This window comes from Lissotriton helveticus, chromosome 11 (genome assembly GCF_964261635.1).
Source record: "Lissotriton helveticus chromosome 11, aLisHel1.1, whole genome shotgun sequence".
Taxonomy (NCBI): domain Eukaryota; kingdom Metazoa; phylum Chordata; class Amphibia; order Caudata; family Salamandridae; genus Lissotriton; species Lissotriton helveticus.
The window spans coordinates 976,767,247-976,786,606 of NC_136072.1; the positions used below are offsets into that span (position 1 = coordinate 976,767,247).

General features: G+C 44.0%; 1 protein-coding gene across 1 annotated transcript in view; it reads right to left on the minus strand.

Moving 5' to 3' along the window:
- Positions 1-19,360, minus strand: part of MYO18B (myosin XVIIIB) — a 1,710,199-nt gene that overhangs the window by 967,495 nt on the left and 723,344 nt on the right. The gene's annotated exons all lie outside the window — the stretch shown is intronic.

The following is a 19,360-nucleotide window of genomic DNA, read 5'->3' on the forward strand; positions in this document are numbered from 1 at the left end:
TGCGTAGTTTTGCAAGGTCCTGTGTCGAGGATGCATTTCTCAGCAACAGCTTAGAGACACTGCATCGAGGATGCATCAGGCAGAATTGGTTCAGCGGAGGTGCAAGGCTGCGATATGATTTCCTGTGTTAAGGATGCGTGGTGCAGTGGCGATTCCAAGGAGCTGTGGAATCACGATTGGAGGTCATGCGCTGAAGATGCATCATGCAGCAGCGGTTTCGAAGTGCTGGAGAGTCCTGCTTCAAGTATGCATCGTGCAGCAGTGGTTCCAATGTGAGGCTGTGATGTGTTGTGCTGAGTCTGTTCTGCTTGGAGCAAAACTATGTTGGCAGGGCACCTTCAAGCCCACTTCCAGGGGCCCAGAACTGGGGTAGCATCACTTGGAGGTCACAACTCTGACAGAGTCAGGTGCTGGGTACAAGGGAGTTGGAACCTTTCTGTTCCTGAGGTTTAGATAAGGAGGTCAGCCAACTAGACCTTGGAGCCACTCTGGTGGTCCTGGGCTCAATTGCAGGTCCAGTCCTTCTTTCTCGTGCAGCAAAGTAGTAGGCAGCAGAGTATCAGTACTTCTTGCAATAGAGCAGCCTAGTAGTCCTTCTTCTGAGTCTTCCACAGGTTCAGATATGCACTGAAGATTTGGGTCTAATGGCCTAATATTTATACCTGGTCCCAGGTTTGAAGTAAGAGAAGCTTCTAGAGTTCCCCCAACACCTCTCCCCCCTTGGTCTCAATGCCTGGGAGCAATAGACAAAGACCAATTGCTACCTACACCTAGTCATAGGATCCGAGATGAAGGCTGCAGGCGCCAAATGGTTAGAACAACTTTCTATAAAGTGTAATTTTCAGAATTCAGACTTCAAGTCCAATTTTACAATGAATGAGAATTTTAAATTACAATTCCATAGATACCAAACTCAACTTTCCTACTTGCTTCAAATTGAAAGTTATCATTGATTAAATATAATAAGGTAACCCAATGTTATCCGTTGGGAGTTATAGGTCTTGCAGTAGAGAAAAACAAATGCAAGTGTGTTGCACTCCCAAGACTTGTAAAACTTAAAAGGACATAGTGAACCTTTTAAACACCCTGCACCCTGGGCTGTTTCGGGCAATACACTTGGGGTAACTTAAATGTATTAACAAGGACTATTTAAGCCTGTTGAATGGCAGTTAAACTTAAAGCTGCACACACAAGCTGCACTGGCAGGCCTTATACATCTTTAAAGGGCTACTTAGGTGGGTTGCACAAAAGGTTCTGCAGGCCCAACAGTAGCATTTAATTTACAGGCCCTGGGTACATCCAGATGGTGTGTAAGCTAATTCTACCATGGTTAAGGACTGGTTAGCAGTTGTAAAGTGTGCAGAGTCCTAAAGGCCAAGAAAAATGGGTTCAGAAAAAAGGAGGGTGAAGGTAAAAAGTTTGGAGATGATCCTGCAGAGAGGGTCACGTCCAACATCCTCTTGCTCCTCATTGGCTTTGTCAGAAAACAAGAACAATCTTGGGCAAAAAAGAGTGATCAACAAATCTGAATAAGTAATCCTGATCAAGGAAACTGGATGGGGTCATCCGAGAAGGACAACCACTGTCCAATCTTCAAGATTCTGAAACAGGTAGCCGCAGTGGATTTTGCAACACTAAAATATTACATGTAGGCCATGTTGTCAGTCTGGGTCAGTAGCGCAGAGACCACTCTGTGAAGGTTAAAATATCCAAAGAGCTTGCTGTACAGCTGCTAGTTCTCTCCCAGTTGAGCAATCCTAACTCCAATGTCTTTGAGCAGAAAGAGAACCTCAGTTGGACCCCCAGCACTGCTGTTGGCTTCTTTTTATAGGAAGATCAAGACGAACCATTTCAATCAAACAATGACATACAACCTAATTATTTCTGGTTATTTGTTGAAAGAACAGAATTATAATATTAATGGCTAAAATGAAGAAGGGACCAGCATCCCAAGATTCAGTGGATACGAATTCCTACATGAAGGCAAGACCCCTGATCCACAGGCAGAGCTGCCAGCAATCACCTTAAAGAGGTTGAAAACTAATGTGGCCCAATAACACGTTATTTAGACTAACAGTACTAACCAATTCATAGTCACACATTTATTATTACTGTGTAGAGGTCAAATTTGAGTTTATTACCAAAGAACAGCAACATTTGACATGAGAGAAATACTGGTATTGCTTTCCAGGTTGTCAGCAACAACATCTTTACACGTGCAAACGAGCCCCCTGAAGGTCAGGAGGGCTCTCCAATGTGACGTGCAAATGTGCAGTCTATAATGCTATCTATTTCCACTGAAGAGGGAGGGGAAGGACATGATGAACTAATCAAGGCTCCGTCTGTTGAGTCAAGATTCAAAAACGTATAAATGGTAATAAAATATAGCATAGTACACTTTGTATATAGTTCATTTGGTTTAGAAATAAACCATAAAAGCATGCACATTGTTAATAAACAATTCAAATTCCTAAAAACATAGCCCTAAATTTAAAATGCATTTGCAACTAGAATCAAAAAGGGCTTCACATTAAAATGTCAACGAGCAGAGCAGGTAAATCCTGGGAATACTGTTAACACCGAGCAGCTTACCCTGAAGCAATGGCCCTTGGCATTCGTAATATAAAATTTTGATTATTAAGATAAGTACAACCATTTAAAAACAACGTTGTTTAAAATCTGTTATCACTCATAAGTGCCAGAGTTTTATACAACACACAAGTTCGTAGGCACAGCAGAATACATTCAAATGTGACACTTATATAGAACTAGAACAACATAATTGATTCACTTAAAGTGCTTTGAGCAATAAAGTGCATTTTACAATAAAGTGCCAAAAAGTATGATTATTTTCGAAGGACCTCACTCCTAAGGGTTCCTCCCAGCTAAAATGTACCTTAAAACTTTCCTAAGTATTAGGGTTCCCGGTTTCCTTTTTTCAGATTTTTACTGATAAATACATAAAGAAAACATTGTGTTTCCTGCCTGTATTTATTTTTAGAAGTGGAAAAATATAGATAATTTGGCTTGTTTTGAATGACTCTCCATGCCAAGATGAATTAATTTCAGTCCAATAGCTGTACATATTGGCAGCATGGGGAGTGAGAAAGCGGAATGAGTCACCAAAGTTTGATTGCATGTCAAATAAATGTGGAAATATACGAAATATCACCACTTCTATTCTCAAAACGCAGAATAACTATGGATAAGTACCAATAAGGTGGCTAAAAAGAAAATATTGATAAATACAGATGGAAATGTTAAAAAAATAAATAGCATAAAACCGGGAGCCCTACTTAATATACATGTCTAAGGGCCATATGTATCAAGCAAAATTGCATTAGCAAACGCGTAAATTCGCAGAATTTCGGCGTTTGTGAATGCAATTTTGCCAAATGGTATGTATTAAAGCAAAGTAAGGAATCCAAAAATTTGTGATTCCTTATTTTGCGATTGCATTTAAGTTGGTGGTAATTTGCGATTTCTTTGAAAAAAGCACTTTTTTGCATTTTTTAAAGGGCATTAGGGCATGTATGTGTGCCACATGTGCACCCATGCTTATTTCAGGGGTGCATCAGGGTGTCCTTTTGACACCCTTGCACCCTTGAAATTATTCTCAATTTGCGATTCTCAAATTGCGAATCGCAAATTGAGAATAACTTCCCATTCATTCCTATTGGCCTCCTGGCCCATAGAAATGAATGGGAAAGAATTCCTTAATTGTGAATCGCAATTTGCTAATTGCAATTAAGGAATATTAAGAAATCGCTAAAAAATTGCGATTTTTTTATATACATCCCTATTTGCAATTCTCAAATAGCGATTTCTTATAAATCGCTATTTGAGAATCGCAAATCAGGATGTTGATACATGTTATGTTATGTTATGTTATGTTAAATTGGCTCTTCTATAGCGCGCGGCTACTCCACGGAGTGTCCCGGCGCTTTGGCGAAGAGAGAAACAAGGAAATGTTTACAGCATAACAGTGCTCCACGACGGGACGGGATTTACCGGGTGAAAAGCCAGGTCTTTAGCTCCTTTCTGAAGGCTAGCAAGTTGGTAGCCAATCTAAAGATCGAGGGAGATCGTTCCAGCAGCGCGGTGCAAGGTAACGAAAGGAGCGACCTCCGATTCGAGTGCGCCTGATGGAAGGAACCATGGCTTTGGCCTCATAGGCAGACCTGAGAGTTCTTCTAGGGACATAGAAGGCGATCCGTTTACAAAGATAGTTTTGGCCAATACGATGAAGTGCCTTGAAAGCCAGAGTCAGAATCTTGAAAGTGACTCTCTTGGCGATCGGAAGCCAATGAAGTTGCTCTAGAAGCTCCGAAGCCCGCGCCCTTCGCGGGAGTCCAAAAATGGCTCTGGCCGCCGCATTTTGCACCACCTGCAAACGGGCCATCAGATATTTAGGGAGGCCCAGATAAAGAGCGTTCACGTAGTCAAGACGTGACCCTATCAGGGCCTGCACAGTGATTTTTTTGTGCTGGAGGGATAGTAAAGGGAGGAACTTCCTTAGCATTTTAAGGATGCCGAAACATTTCCCTGTCAGCCCGATGATCTGGGGTCTAAGGGAGTGGTCGACATCACACAGGAAGCCCAGATTTTTCGCCTTTACTGATGCAGTGTTGGGTGGTGACATGTCACCAGGCCACCATGACTTCCAGCCCGGATCGGGCGGACAGCCAAAGAAAAGCAGCTCGGACTTGTCCGAGTTGCACTTCAAACTGTGTCCCTGAAACCACTTAAAAACGGCTTCGAGGCATTCCTGAATCCGCCCGCTGTCGAAATTTTCCCCCTTGCCACATGAAAAAAGAAGCTGGGTGTCATCCGCGTAGGATAAGATCTGGGCACCAAAAGACTCCGCCACCGCCGCAAGAGGGGCCATATAGATATTAAACAGGGTGGGGCTCAGGATAGAACCCTGAGGAACCCCCACGTCAAGCGGTGGCATTTCGGCGGAGAACGGAGGTGCCCAGACCACTTGCCGGCGGTTGGTCAGAAAGGACTTAAACCAATTCAACACCGTCCCACGAAAGCCTATCTCCCAGAGTCTTACAAGGAGACCGGCATGGGGCACGGTGTCGAACGCCGCCGACAAGTCCAGCAAGACCAAGATGGCTTTTCCCCCTCCATCCAGTATCTCTCGAATGGCATCAGTGATTTCAAGGAGAGCCGTCTCCGTGCTATAATTAGCACGGAAGCCCGACTGAGAGTCGTGCAGAATGTTATTACTCTCTATAAAGGTGGAAATAGAGAGGTGCACGTGCTTCTCAATCACTTTAGCCAGTGAGGGGAGGAGGGAGATTGGTCTGTAATTCACATGTGCAAGGGGGTAATATGGCCCTAAGTCTTGTATCCTGCTTCATTATGTTACATCGCAATCTCCAGGCATACAGATGACATCTCGAAAAACTAACCACTTAATGTTGTCACTTTTCAATGTCCTGATTGCATCCCTCCTATGTGATATAGGGTGCCGTAAATTGGAATTATCCATGTCAGTTTCAGTGCCCACTCCACAAGCAGGGAATTATAGCTGCGTGTGATAATCCCTTCATCTACTACAGAATTTGTTTACTGGCAGATTCCCGCACATAAATTCTAGAAAAATGGATCTGGCTTTAGGTGGCTCAATTCTATCCAAGAATGATTCAAACTTCTTAGTGCCCTTATAATCTAGAAACCTCAGTGTTATCACAACAGCGTTGTTTCTGTGCGGCCATCTGTCACATATATTTTTCCAAAATCTGCCCTTTCGACATTCCAGAGTGTTCTTTGTGATTTGCTTGGGCTTATCCCAAAATTCAGTCATTCCTAACCTAGACAACCAAGTTTTGACATACTTGACCCAAGGTAGGCGCCCCATTTTAACTAATAATTGTACTTTCCTACACGATTGTCTCAGCGGTATTGGGAAATTGTTAGTTCAAACCCTAAGCAATTGGGCCAGTGAATTAAAAGCTGCCACGTGCACTTTAAGGCCAAGGTCTAAATGCATTTGTGTCAAAGGGGTGCTCTGAGTTAACATGAGTACTGATCTCATACAGTTATTTTCTACTCTCTAAAATCCCCCTTGTAGTTTAAGCTCCAGATTTCTGCTCCATAATGCACTGCACACAGACCTCTTGTGCGGTAAATATCCAGTGCTGGTGTAGTTAGACTATAGTTAGAGTTTTTAACTGTTTTACTATAGTTGAACCTGCATGTTGTAGAGCCAACTGACTCTTAGTTACCTGGGGAGCCATTGCAAGTGTTTCAGCAAGTCTTACTTCTAAATATTCAAAGTAATTTACTTGATCTAGGTAAGTTGTCCATAACTTAACTCCGCTTGTGAATGTCCTGAGTGGATTAAAAGTCATAAACTTTATTTTAGACACATTAATCGCCAGGCCATCCCTTTTGCAAGCCACTACAAACTGGTTAAGTAAATGTTGCCGCCTCATGGGTGTCTTTGATGTCAGTAGCATGTCATCTGCGAAGAGCAAAGCTGGTACACTAAGGTCTGCCAGTTTGGTGGGTTGTCATTGCAATCAAATAATGTCTTGATGAGCCCATTAATAGAGCTAATACACATCCTTGCGGGACTCCTCTTTTTACACTGATGCGTTAGTTAGTTCGCCATTCCTTTCCCACCTCAACTGGGCATTGTTATCACTTTGGAGCTGCTTTATAAAATATAAAAAATTGATCAGCATCCTCAAGTCATCAATTGCTGCCCATAGTTTCTCTCTGGGTATAAGATCAAAAGCTACACATAGATCTACGAACACTACATATTGGTTCTGTTTCTTAAGACCATACATTTCAACAGTATATGTAGAAATTGAAAAACTTGAGCAGCAGTACTTATATTGGCACTGAAGCCCACCTGGGGAGGGGATAACACCTGCTCGTCTTTCATCCATGTTTGGACCTCATCAGCAGCTGTCTGCAAAATAACTTTTGAGAATAATCAATCAAGCTTACTGGCCTGAAAGTTGCCCTGGTCCCCCTTCTTATAAATTGGTACCACTTCGGCATCATTCCATGTAACTGGTATATCTACCTATTTAGCTATGGCATTAAAAAAAACAATTTAAAATATACCCCCAGATAAGTGGTTCAGAGGCCTCCTGGTATTTTGCGAAAACCAGGGGCTTTACCTTTTTTAAGCTATGAAGTGCCCTCAATGTCTCATTTAAAATAAAGATAATCTTGTTATTGACCCCTTCTTTCCCACCTCTGCCAATAGTCATCATAGCTGTTGGTACTTTAACCTCCAACATTTCACCCTCTTTTGTGCATCGAAGGCTGAAGTGATTGACTAGTGTTTGTGGCTGAATGTGGAAGTCTTCCTCCCTAACCTGGTGTGGAGTCCCTTTGCTTATCCAGTGCCAGAACGACTTGCCTTCATTAGTGCAGCCTTAGCAGGATCACACGACAGCTTCTCTTACCAGTTCTTATTACCTTTTAATTGGGCTGATTTATATATTTGTCTTTCCTCAGCTATGGTGTCCCTAATGCCCCCCTTAATGAAAGCCATCAGCCCTTGCCTAGCCACCTTACATTGTTGATCATACCATGGAACCCCATTGGAATTTATTACGTTCTTCTTTCCCTCTTTGGGGAAAAACGTCTTAATCGTTCCTGTTCATTTTGTAAACATGCATTCAACAGTTTGTGTATCTTGCTCCAGGTTATTAATTCCAAATAATGTGTGCATGACAGAAGCATACCTATATGGGATAAAATAGCCTCTTTACTTTCAATTGCAGGCTATTTTATGTTTCTCATGTCATTACTGACTACAATTGGCATTCCAGTCCATCACAAGGGCTACTAAAGAAAAGAAGGGCATGTGTGCCATATCTCGTGGCAAAGCATTGTGGTCTCTATCAGGGCGCTCAATCACTTCCATATCTGTCAAATGTTGCATTACATTCAGGGGTTCAAATGTCATGTTTAGGTCACCTGCCAAAATGAAATGGCCTGTGGTGTTGGCTGTTCCAGGTACTCATCGAAAATAAGTAAAGTGGGTAAATCATGGTTTTGCATTGAAAACCTATTAGAGATATTAAACAGCAAAAGAGCGTAATCTCCACTAGGTGCTGCAATATCATAAGTCAGTAGCTTTGTAACATTACATTTCAGGGTTGTTAAATCCAGATTGTTAGCCCACCTGAAGGACGCCCCACTGGTGAAGGCAAAGCGGCTATGATGTAAATCAAGCAGTCCATTCTATAAACCAGCTGTAGGGCCCATGTCTCCTGAAAGAAACAGATATGGAAGCAATCTAAAAAGTTCCCCCATACCACATCATTCACTTTGGACCTCAATCCCGCCACATCCCAGGAAAAAAATCCATCTTTTGGGGGAGGATCTCTGTAAAAGTAGGTACTTGCAATAATAAGGATTTGCTCCCCTCTTCTCTGGTTTCAATTGTATTTACTTGTGCCTATGAAGGCTCTGGTGTAACAATAGTCCTTTCTCAGACTAAGTGGAGGTCCCAACTTTATTTCCCCTGCCCACTCGGCAAACCCAGGCTCCATATACTCGTAAGTGGTAATATAAATATAATATATATAACTGCTAAACGGAATTTCACCAAATTTGGCAGGACCCTAGATCTTGGAATGCAGATTGTGCTTTTTGTGATATGGTGTAAATCTGTTCAGTAGCTTTTGAGACATTAAAGGTAAAAAATAATTGGATATCTGGACAGTTGGGTCCCTAAGCGGCTTAAGGGGCTCGCATGGAGCATTCTTTACCTTGGCCTATCTCACTTCTGTGGGAGTTAGACCCCCCACCCCACAGCATTGAGTGCTCTGATAGGCTGACAACATGATAAAAATGTTGCTGACAGCCATTACAGGACACAGGGACTTAGTTCCATGTCCTGAAATAAAAAAAAGGAAAATGGTGCAAAGGGGGCAGGTAGGGATACCCTGACCTCCTAGGCCCCACGGGGAGGACCCTGAGGGACCCCACCCCCAGGGACCAAAAGCAAAAACATAACTCGTCAAGAAATGGAACAATTTATTGGAAGTCCCTCTGGATTGGGGAAAAAATAAAAATGGCAGCCAGGCCTGATTCACTGAGATTTTGCCCCATGGTTGTATTCATAAACAGGAGGAGGCTATGTGGCCCCCCATCCCGAGCCTCCAGAGGTCCCTGAAATTAGTTTATATGGGCAGGGTGGCTGCGCGGTCCCATTTCCCATTAAAAGCCCTTGGGAGCCCTCCCCAGGGGCTGATTACTTTATAGGAGGGGAGCCATGCGTCTCTGTTCCTGAGTCATTTATGGCCCCGGGGACCATATCCCCTGGTTCTGGCTCACATACTATGCCCCAGGGAGCCCACCTCAGGACAGAGCATTTTCCCTGCCCACACTTACGCGGGCAGGGAAAGCCGTGTTTACTACTAACTGGTGGTATATTTTCAAAACGTTCGACAAGCAGGAACAAACTCTTAATCCACTCCCAGTGGGCAGGCTCTTTTAAAATGCACCTGGCCTGTGGGAGCAGAATTTTAATCTGTTTCCCTGCCCACATTGATACAGGCAGGGAAACAGATCTAAATATTGCTGCTGCCCACAGGGAGCAGCATTAGTAGCTGCTCCCTGTGGGCAGGAGTAATGTTGGTTCCATATGGGGAGCAGGCTGGTACCGTGGGGGCCTTGCGGCTCCCAACAAGAATATGGTGAGTGCCCTGGGTGCACACCGGGGCACCCACCTTTATGGTAAGGTCCCTTGGGCAAATAACGGCTCAAGGAGGGGGCCATGTGGCCCCTCACCTTTATTGAAATTAGTGGCCATGGGTAATGGGGTCCTGAAGGCCTAACAAGGCTAGGGGAGAGAGACTGCGTGGCCCCCTTCCCCTTTATTTGAGTGGCCCTGGGGATGGTCTCCCCCAGGGAATAAAAAGGCTTGCGGAGAGGGTCTGCGCAGTCCCCCTCTCCTTTATTTAAATGAGTGACCCTGGGCAATGGAATTCCCATGGCCTAACATGACTCAGGCAGGGAGGGGGTCTGTGTGATACCCCCACCTTTATTTAAATGAATGGCCCTGGGGAATGGATCTGCAGGGCCAAACAAGGTTTTGGGAGGGGGACCACGTGGCCCTTCCCCTTTTATTAAAATAAAAGGCCCTGGGGGGTGGGGTCGTTTAGGCCTAACAAGGCTCTGGGAGGAGGACCACGCACCCACCCCTTTTAAAATATAAGGGGCGCTGGGGAATGGGCCAAACTGTCACTGCGAACGGCCGAAGTGGTTGCATGCAGGTGATTGGCCACAGGGCCTGATCCCTTCCCACTGGGTCTTGTTTTTAAAAAGTGGAGTGGGGCCACGTGGCCCCCTACACCGAACTGATTATGACCCTGGGTAACCTGCCACCCTGCATGACCGAAGGACGTGTGTAGTGTAGGTTTGGCTGCATTTATAGAGTTAGTCACTGGGCCTGGACCGTGACAGGCCTTGTGGCAAACCCCCCCCACTACACACAGGAAAAGGCCATGCACAGCAGCGGGTTAGCTGTATGTGGAGGTTTGGCCCCCTCCAGCCAAATTCCTGCCGTTCATGGGTGAAGGCTGTGTGCGTCGTAGGGTTGGATTTACGTATGGTATTCAAATATTACTTTACGTAAAAAGAAAATATAGAAATTTGCAAACAAAAAACAAAGGTTACTATTTATAGTTAGGTGTGATAAAAAGATCTGCTTAAAAAAACCCTTAGAAATTCACTGGCAAAAAACAAAGGTTAAAATAGGGTTATAGTTAGATGAAATTGTCAGTGACAACATTAATGTTTTGAACTAAAAAATACAGAAATTTACCAGCTAAAGTTAGCAGAGCTAACTATAACTTGCGCTCCCACCATTTTATTTATTTATTTATTTAAATTTGTATACCAGCGCACAGCTACCCCCAAGGGTTTCCCGGCGCCAAACAAGGAACAGCAGAGGAAGGAGAGGTCTATTGGCTGAAAAGCCATGTTTTAAGGGATCTGCGGAAAGACAGAAGGTCAGGTTGTGTGCGGAGGGGCAATGGGAGAGCATTCCACAAAATGGGGCCACGATAGGAAAAGGAGCGCCCTCCCATACGAGAAAGTCTAACTTTCAGAACTCGGAATTTCTCTTGGGTGGAGGATCTGAGAGTACGAGAGGGAACATAGGGGCAGGCTAGTTGTTGCACATAGCGGGGGGACTTAGCATGCTTGATACAGAACATGTAAGTAAGGGTCTTGAACTTAATCCATTTCTCCACAGGAAGCCAGTAGAGAATATTCCCATAGTCCAGCCTAGAAGTAACCAAGGCTTGGACCACGGTGCGCTGGGCATAGGATGGAAGCATCCATACGATCTTCCTCAACCATTTCAGAATGGTAAAGCAGGTGGCAGCAACCTTGGTAACCTGTTGCCACATAGAAAGAGAATCGTCCACAATGAAACCAAGGTTGCGCACCTGAGTAGAGGGTTGTGGGAGCGTACCCATTTCTGGCAGCCAATGATGAGGGCCCCAGAGACCTCGGTCCTTATCCAGGATCAGGACCTCTGTTTTATCACCATTAAGTTTTTAAAAAATTGGCGTTCATCCAAGCCATGACTTTACTGAGGCCAGATCTAAGTGCCGAGGGCGCGGAAGTTTTGTCAGCTGAGAGAGAGAAGAGGATCTGGGTGTCATCAGCGTATGAAAAAAGCGACAACCCAGATTCCTCAACCAAAGTTGCCAGCGGTCTGATATAAATGCTGAACAGCAGGGGGCTGAGAATCGAACCCTGGGGGACCCCATAGGGTAAAAGGTGAGGCTTGGATTTAGAGGTGGATGAGAAGACCTGTGAGGTGCGATTGGCGAGGAATGAGCTAAGCCAGTTCAAGGCTGTCCCAGTGACACCAGAGAGTTGGAGGGCCTTTATGGGTACGGTATGAGAGACCGTATCAAAGGCCACACTCAGGTCAAGAAGTACCAATACCATGGTGTTGCTCACGTCGATGTTGTGTCGGAGCACTTCTGTAACCCCAAGCAGGGTGGACTCGGTAGAGTAACCGGTCCTGAAGCCGCACTGGGAGGGATGCAAAATCCCATTTGTTTCAATAAACTTGGACAAATGCCCATTAATGTGTCTCTCAAGAATCTTTGAGAGAGCAGGAAGAAGTGAAATTAGACAAAAGTAAGAAGGAAGGGCAGGATCAGCGTTAGCCTTTTTTAACAGTGGGACAACCATTGCATGTTTCCAATCTAAGGGAACGGTGGAAGTCGTTAGGGATGTGTTAAGCAATTGAAGAACGTGGTTAAGAGAGGGTGGGTCAATTTGTCGTCAAACCGCAATGGGAAGTAAATCACAGGGGGACCCGATTTAATTCGACTGAGATGTTGTGTGAGTGCTACCATGTCCAAGAGTGGCCAGGAGTCAAGGGTGATCACATTTGTCAGGTCAGTGTGATTTTCGGGCGCCAAGACAGGACAATCGGCGGGCGCAGTGGGTAAGGGAGAGGAAGCAGGGGCTGTGCTAGCCAGCGTAGAGTAAATAGTTTTCACTTTATTTACAAAGAATTAAGCAAGATCCTCACATTGTATTGCATTAAGGCTGGGAGGTGGTTGCATAACAGTTGAGCCAGATAAATCCTTGACCATGTTAAATAAGATTTTAGGACAGTTATTGGCCTGTATAATAGATGTAGAAACATAGTTGGCACGTGCAGCCCTACAAAGGGAATGGTAGGCCCGTTTGCTAGTAAGGTAGGCAAATTTGGCTTCGGATGCATAATTCTTTTGCTAACGACGCTCCCAGTTTTTACATTGAGTTTTCTCCTTCTTTAGTTCGTCGGAGAACCAGGGGGCGGGGGCGGTGGTTATTAAACTTCCTGACAGAGATAGGGAGACAGGTATCAAGGGCTGATTGAATCCAGACTTGAAGCGCTACCAGATCGGAGGCAACATTATTATGGAAGGTAGGAGCATTGATGGACAACAATGAGTTAAACTTGGTAATGTCAAGCTTCTTCCAGTTCCTAGAGGGTTTGACAATGATGTTACTATTTGCATGTGCGAGACGGGGGGTTTCAAGACTGAATCCTACTAAGAAGTGATCAGTCCAGCACAACAGAACGGCAGCTAAACAGTGTAGAGGAGATAAGTTAGAAAAAATGGGGTCAAGAAGATGACCTGCTTTGTGTGTGGGCCCACTATTATGGAGTAAAATATTCATAGCTGCCAAATCAGAAACAAGAGTGCTGGCAATGTTAGAATCCTCCAAATGGAGGTTAAGGTCACCTATAATTGAAAAATTGGCTGAATGAAGTAGCAGAGAGGAAACAAAATCAGGAAAGTTTGTTGCCCATGAGCCAGCAGGGCCTGGGGGGCGACACACCAGCATCCCAGAAAAAGTAAAGTGCGGAGTCAAAGTAAGTTTAAAAACAGCAGCTTCACAATCGGGAATCAATAGTTCTTCGAATTTACAGCAAAACGTATTTTTAAAGATAATAGCGATCCCACCTCCCACACTAGCTTCTCTGTCCTTCCTAATGATGGCGTAGTTAGGTCCAGAGCAACTGTTAAGCCATGTCTCAGTTAGGAATATGGCGTCCGGTTGTAAGTCCAATAGGAGATCAAAATTATCTGCCTGATGTTTGGGGAGGGAGCGACAATTAATATTAAAAAAGGAAAAGTTATTAAAAAGGGTTAGCTTCAGTGTCATAGCATGTTGCACATGCTGGTGGACTGTAGTGTCAGGCTTAATAGCCTTACCTGGTTCATCAAGGCATGTGTTAAATGTGAAATTGCAGCCCAGACAGGCGGGGGAGTTATCCTCTACCTCGAGGCAAGCACTTGTAGGACGGGAGTTAGTGCGAAGATTAAGTAACTGGATGGAGGAGAACTTTAAGCTAGCGCTATTGCAAAAGGCAGGGGTTTGGGCCCCGGGTCCCGGCTGGTGAGGACGGGCGCAGACGGGCTTGTCTTTGGCGCACTATGCAGTGCTTATGACCGCATTTTTTTTTCACTGAAAGTATATATTTTTTCGCTTCCAGTTTAATATAGCGCGAACACAACCCAAGGTATTGGAACACTTTACATGAGCACCAGTTACATTATGCAAGGATACATTCATTTTTTGGTAAGTGATTTGCCCAGAATCACAGGATGTTGAGCCGATATAGTGACTCAAACCTGTTTCCCCAGTTTCAACGTCAGCAGCTCTGACAAGTGCTGTCAAGATGGCAGGGAAAGAGACTAAACCTATTGCTCTCACAGACAGGGAACTGTACGTTTAGCAGCTCCCTGTCTGTGAGAGCAATGTTGGCTACTGCAGGAGGTGGGATGGCGGCAGGGAAAAGAGGAGAAAGAGGCAAAATGAAGGTGAGAAACCAGAAGAAAGAGGCAAAATAATGGTCAGAAGGGAGCAGAAAGAAGCAGAATAAAGGTCAGTAATGAAAAGAAATAGGCAATCTAAAGATCAGCAACGAGCAGAAAGAGGCAAACTATAGGTCATCAAGGAGCAGAAAAATGAAAAATAAAGATCAGAAACGAGCAGAAAGAGGCAAAATAAAGGTAAAAAATGGGCAGAAAGAGGCAAAATAGAGATCAGTAAGGAGCAGGAAGAGGTCAAATAAAATAAAGGTCTTTGATACCCAAAACGTGGCGAAATAGAGATCAGAAATGAGCAGACTGAGCAGCATGAGGCATTCATACATGCATGTGCCCACTCACAGACCCATGCAAAGATTCATGCACACACTCACAGATCCAGTCAGACTCTCCTGCAACCGCTGACAGACCTACTCAGACACTCATGCACCCACTCAAAGACTAGAGACTCGCGCACACATTCACACCCCCACTCAGAGACTCACACACCCAATAACATACCCCCAAAAGACTTATGCACTCACTCACAGTCCCATTCAGACACTCAAGCACTGACTCACAGACCCACTCAGACACTCAAGTACCAACTCACAGATCCACACAGGCACTCCTACACCAACTTACACAGCCATGTACACACCCATACAGTCACTCACACACTCACTCACAACCCAAAACAGGCACTCACACACCCACAAACCCACTCACACACCCACTCAGCGACCCATACAGACACTCACACACCCACTCAGCTACCAATACAGGCACTCATACACCCATTCTCAAAGGTTACGGGTTACAGTTAGGAAATAACAATTTTAACAAAACGTTGAAATTTACTGAAAAACCAAAGGTCACAGGGACAGTTTAGTTAGGAAATAGAATTTTTAAAAAAAAGTAAAATTCACTGTAAAAACAACAGGGATGTTCTAGTTTGAGTTAGAATTAAAAAATCTTTAAATTCACTGAGAAAAAACAAGGGTTACTTTCAAATACCCTCACTATAGCAAGGCTACCACGTATTTTGTCTGATCACAATCCCCTATTATTGACAATAACGGATAGTGAGCCTAAAAGACAGGCTAAATCATGGACATTTGAAAGGGAACTTCTGACGGATATAGACTATATTACACACATGCACGCTTGGATAAAGGGCTTCTGGGATATCAACAGAGGGAGCACTAATTCAGGAAATGATTTGGATACTTTTAAAGCCGAGGTGCGAGGTGAAACACTGAGCTTTAGCCTAGCCAATCAGAAAAAGGAGAAAGCTAAGGTAGACCAGGTAAACAGCGACCTGTTAAAAGCAGAGCAGAGACTTGAACAGGCCATTACAGAGGGGCGGGAGCTGGAACAATATCTAATGGAGACCATGGTGGCTAAAGCGGATGCAGAAGAGAGTATGGCAATAAAATCAGCCAAAATATACAATGGTAAGAGAGAGCAATGTTATGAATACAGTGAAAGGGTAGAGCGGACACTCGCTACACGCACGAGACAGAGGATGCCAAAAGGTGAAATTAAAGAGATAAGAGATAGTGGGGCAATATGGTTTCAGATAGGGAAGGTATCCTCGAGACCTTTAGGGAGTTTTATAGCAAGCTTTATGAGGAGGAGCAGGACAGGGATCCTGCCGATATTCAGAGGTACCTGCAAGATCTACCAAGTACAGTCCTACAGGAGGTAGACAGGGACTCTCTCGAGACTTGTTTAGAGGCAGAAGAAATTAAGGAGGCTATGCTCAGTCTGCCGTCCGGCAAGGCTGCCGGGCCGGACCTGATACCCGGGGAATTTTACAAAGTGTTTTCTGCATCACTCCTCTTAGAACTAGTCAGGACACTTAGGGAGGCACAGGCAGGGCATTCTATACCAGCCAGCTGGGCAGGGGCAGATATTGTTGTAATCCTTAAAAAAGGAAAACCCCCTGCAGAGCCTGGGCCATACCGCCCAATTACACTGATTAATGCTGACCTAAAAATCTTCTCTAAAACATTAGCGAACAGACTTGCTAGGGTAATAGTGCAACTAGTAAGTATTAACCAGCATGGATTTATTCCACATAGAGGAACGACACTTCACGTCAGAAAGATGATCACGCTATTTGACGTACGAGGGGCGGAGGAGAAACCAATGGCAGCTATGTTATTGGACACCGAAAAGGCCTTCGACCGAAGGGCGTGGGAGTTTCTGTGGGCAGTGCTAAGGAAAGGGAGAATCGGAGAAGGATTTATAAAATCGATACAATCATTATATGCAGGACCAACGGCGTGTGTAAGGGTGAATGCAGACCGCACTATCCCATTTAGAATTACACTGGGCACACGACAGGGGTGCCCGTGCTCACCCCTGCTCTTTGCACATTACATAGACCCATTAATCAAGAAATTGGAGCTAAATGATCGAATTAGGCCGCTAGATACTAAAATGGGACCGATTAAGGTACTAGCATATGCAGATGATATCGCGATTATCACACCCTCACCGGCAGAGGCTATCAGTAAAATAGAGCAGGAGACGGAGCAATTTGGGCGGGTTGCGGGGTACGCACTAAATAAAACTAAGACACAAATTATAAAGAATACATACGCAACATGCACAGATTCACGGGTGGTGGCTGAGGGGGTTTACTTAGGAATAACTATCACTGCTGACCTGGGCAATTTGGTGGACTTAAATATTTCTCCTATCATCGCGAAAGCGAAGAGGGATTTGGATAGGGTACATAATCTGCACATGTCCATAGTTGGCAGGGTAAATTTTATCAAAATGAATTTCTCCCGAAATTTCGATATATATTTAGAACTATCCCTTTATTTTTTAGCCCACTTTTGTTTAGTAGAATACAGCTCATAATAAACCGGTTTATTTGGTCACAGGGTAAAACAAGAAGGGCACTAAAATGTATGGCATTACCAAGAGAGAGGGGGAGTGGGCACTACCGGATCTGAGACTCTATTACTGGGCAGCAGTGCTGCAGCAAATAACGGGCCTTATCGGTGGGGCGGAGATGGAAGTAGAATTTTACACCGGCTCGTTAGAGATTTTCGGTTTGATTCTAGGTGAGGAGGCACAGAATGTGTTCCTGAGATACACTGAACCGAGCTACTTTAAGAGGACCAGATTCAAGACTCTGGGGGGCAGCTTATAAGATGTGGAAGGCGTTTAAAAAGAGTTTTGGACTGGGTAGATATCATGCATATACTAGGTTAGGGAACGACCCCACATTACCCCCAGAGATCTTTGCTGATACTGTTTTCAAGGAATGGGGATGGTTAGGAGTGAAAAGAATGGGGCATTTGATAGGCCCGCAAGGAGTGCGCCAATTCTCAGAGATACAGAGAAAATTTGGGGTCAGTACAAGGACGTTTTTTAAGTATTTACAGACAAGAAGCATATTGGCTGGAAAGAGAGGAGGACCTTTAGGATTTGGAGACAATATAATACTACAATTAATAAAAGGGGGACACGGCTGCACGATAAAAAGGTTCTATGCCGAACTTATAGCACACAGGGGAGATGACTTGGGTAAATTCGAAGCAAAATGGGTGGATGCGTTAGGGATTACGGAGGGGATCTTTGAGAAGTCATTACAGATGGGACAGGAGGTTCTCCACTCTTCTTCACTGCAAGCCCAGCACTATAAAACCCTGTACAAGCTATACTACTGCCCAGCCAGAATTGCACAGTGGGGGGGCACACAAGGAATAACATGCCCAAGATGTGATAGCCAGGAGGGAGACATAGTGCACATGTTTGGTGAATGCCCCAACCTGGTTCCTCTGATAAAAGAAACCGAAGGGTTTCTGGATAGATCGCTGAATTGTAAATTAATGATGACACCCGAAGTAATATTAATGGGATTAGATGGGACTGGAGAGCAACCACAGTTGGAGAACTTTAAGTTTGTAGCCATGGCCGTATTTCGTCTATGCATAGCTTCGGCATGGCGAGATAAGCCCCCCCCCCCACTATGCAGCAATGGTTGGCCAGGCTTTTGTATATATACAACATGGAAAAAGCGCTATATGCCAGAAAAGGGAAGAAGGGTAGATCCCATGGTCTTCAGATCTGGAAACCAATAACAGACTGGAAGAATAGGGTGGCAGGAAACACAGAACTTCCATAGGGTTTCCAGGTGGGTTCGTAATGTAAATCAGGAATATTAACTACGCTGTATCCATGGGGCTATGTTTATTTGATCCTCCTTCACGTTTTTTTCTTTTCCAGCTGTTTTGATCGATGCTCTTGGTTACCCATTATAATTTGCTAGGCCGAAATATTGTAAGCTGTGATATAGAAATGTCCTAGAAAATCGAAACTTGATTGTATTTTTTGCTTTTTTTCATGTCCTGTGCAGGGGGGGGAGGATTTAGGGGAATAAATGTTGTAAAAAATGTTGAATAAAAATATTTAAAAAGAAAAAAAACAAAGGTTAAAGGACTCAGATTTTACCTGTACAAAAACATTGAAATTCAGAAGTTATAATTACCTGGGCTAACTATAACTTACACCCCCGCAATGCATTGCTTATGACCTCACATATTACTTCACATGCGACATGGTCAGTGACAATACTGATGACATCACTTTTGACATCTCAAATGACATCACTGATTTCACCCCTAGTGACAAGACTGAGTACACTAATTTTAGAGCTAGGGTTATAATAAGGGGCAGGATTATGTTATGGAATAATAGACTTAAATACACATTAATTAAATAAATGGTACTTTTAGGAAGTAATTTAAATTGTAGGGTTCAGACAGGGGTTCATGTCACTATAAAACTAACTTTAATTACATAGTGACATTTTTGTACTAAGATTTCAAGGAAGTGATCATCGAGATAGTAACCTCTTTTTCCTACAGATGTTTTAAATCTGCTATAAGAAGGATGACTGGTTTTTATACCTAGATATTTTAGCACTTCGGAGTCTCTCTATGATGCACCCAAGCTGCTGCAAAGTGCTCAATATCTGCTATTAGGCCTCTTGAATTGAAATACAAATTATTGTTTTC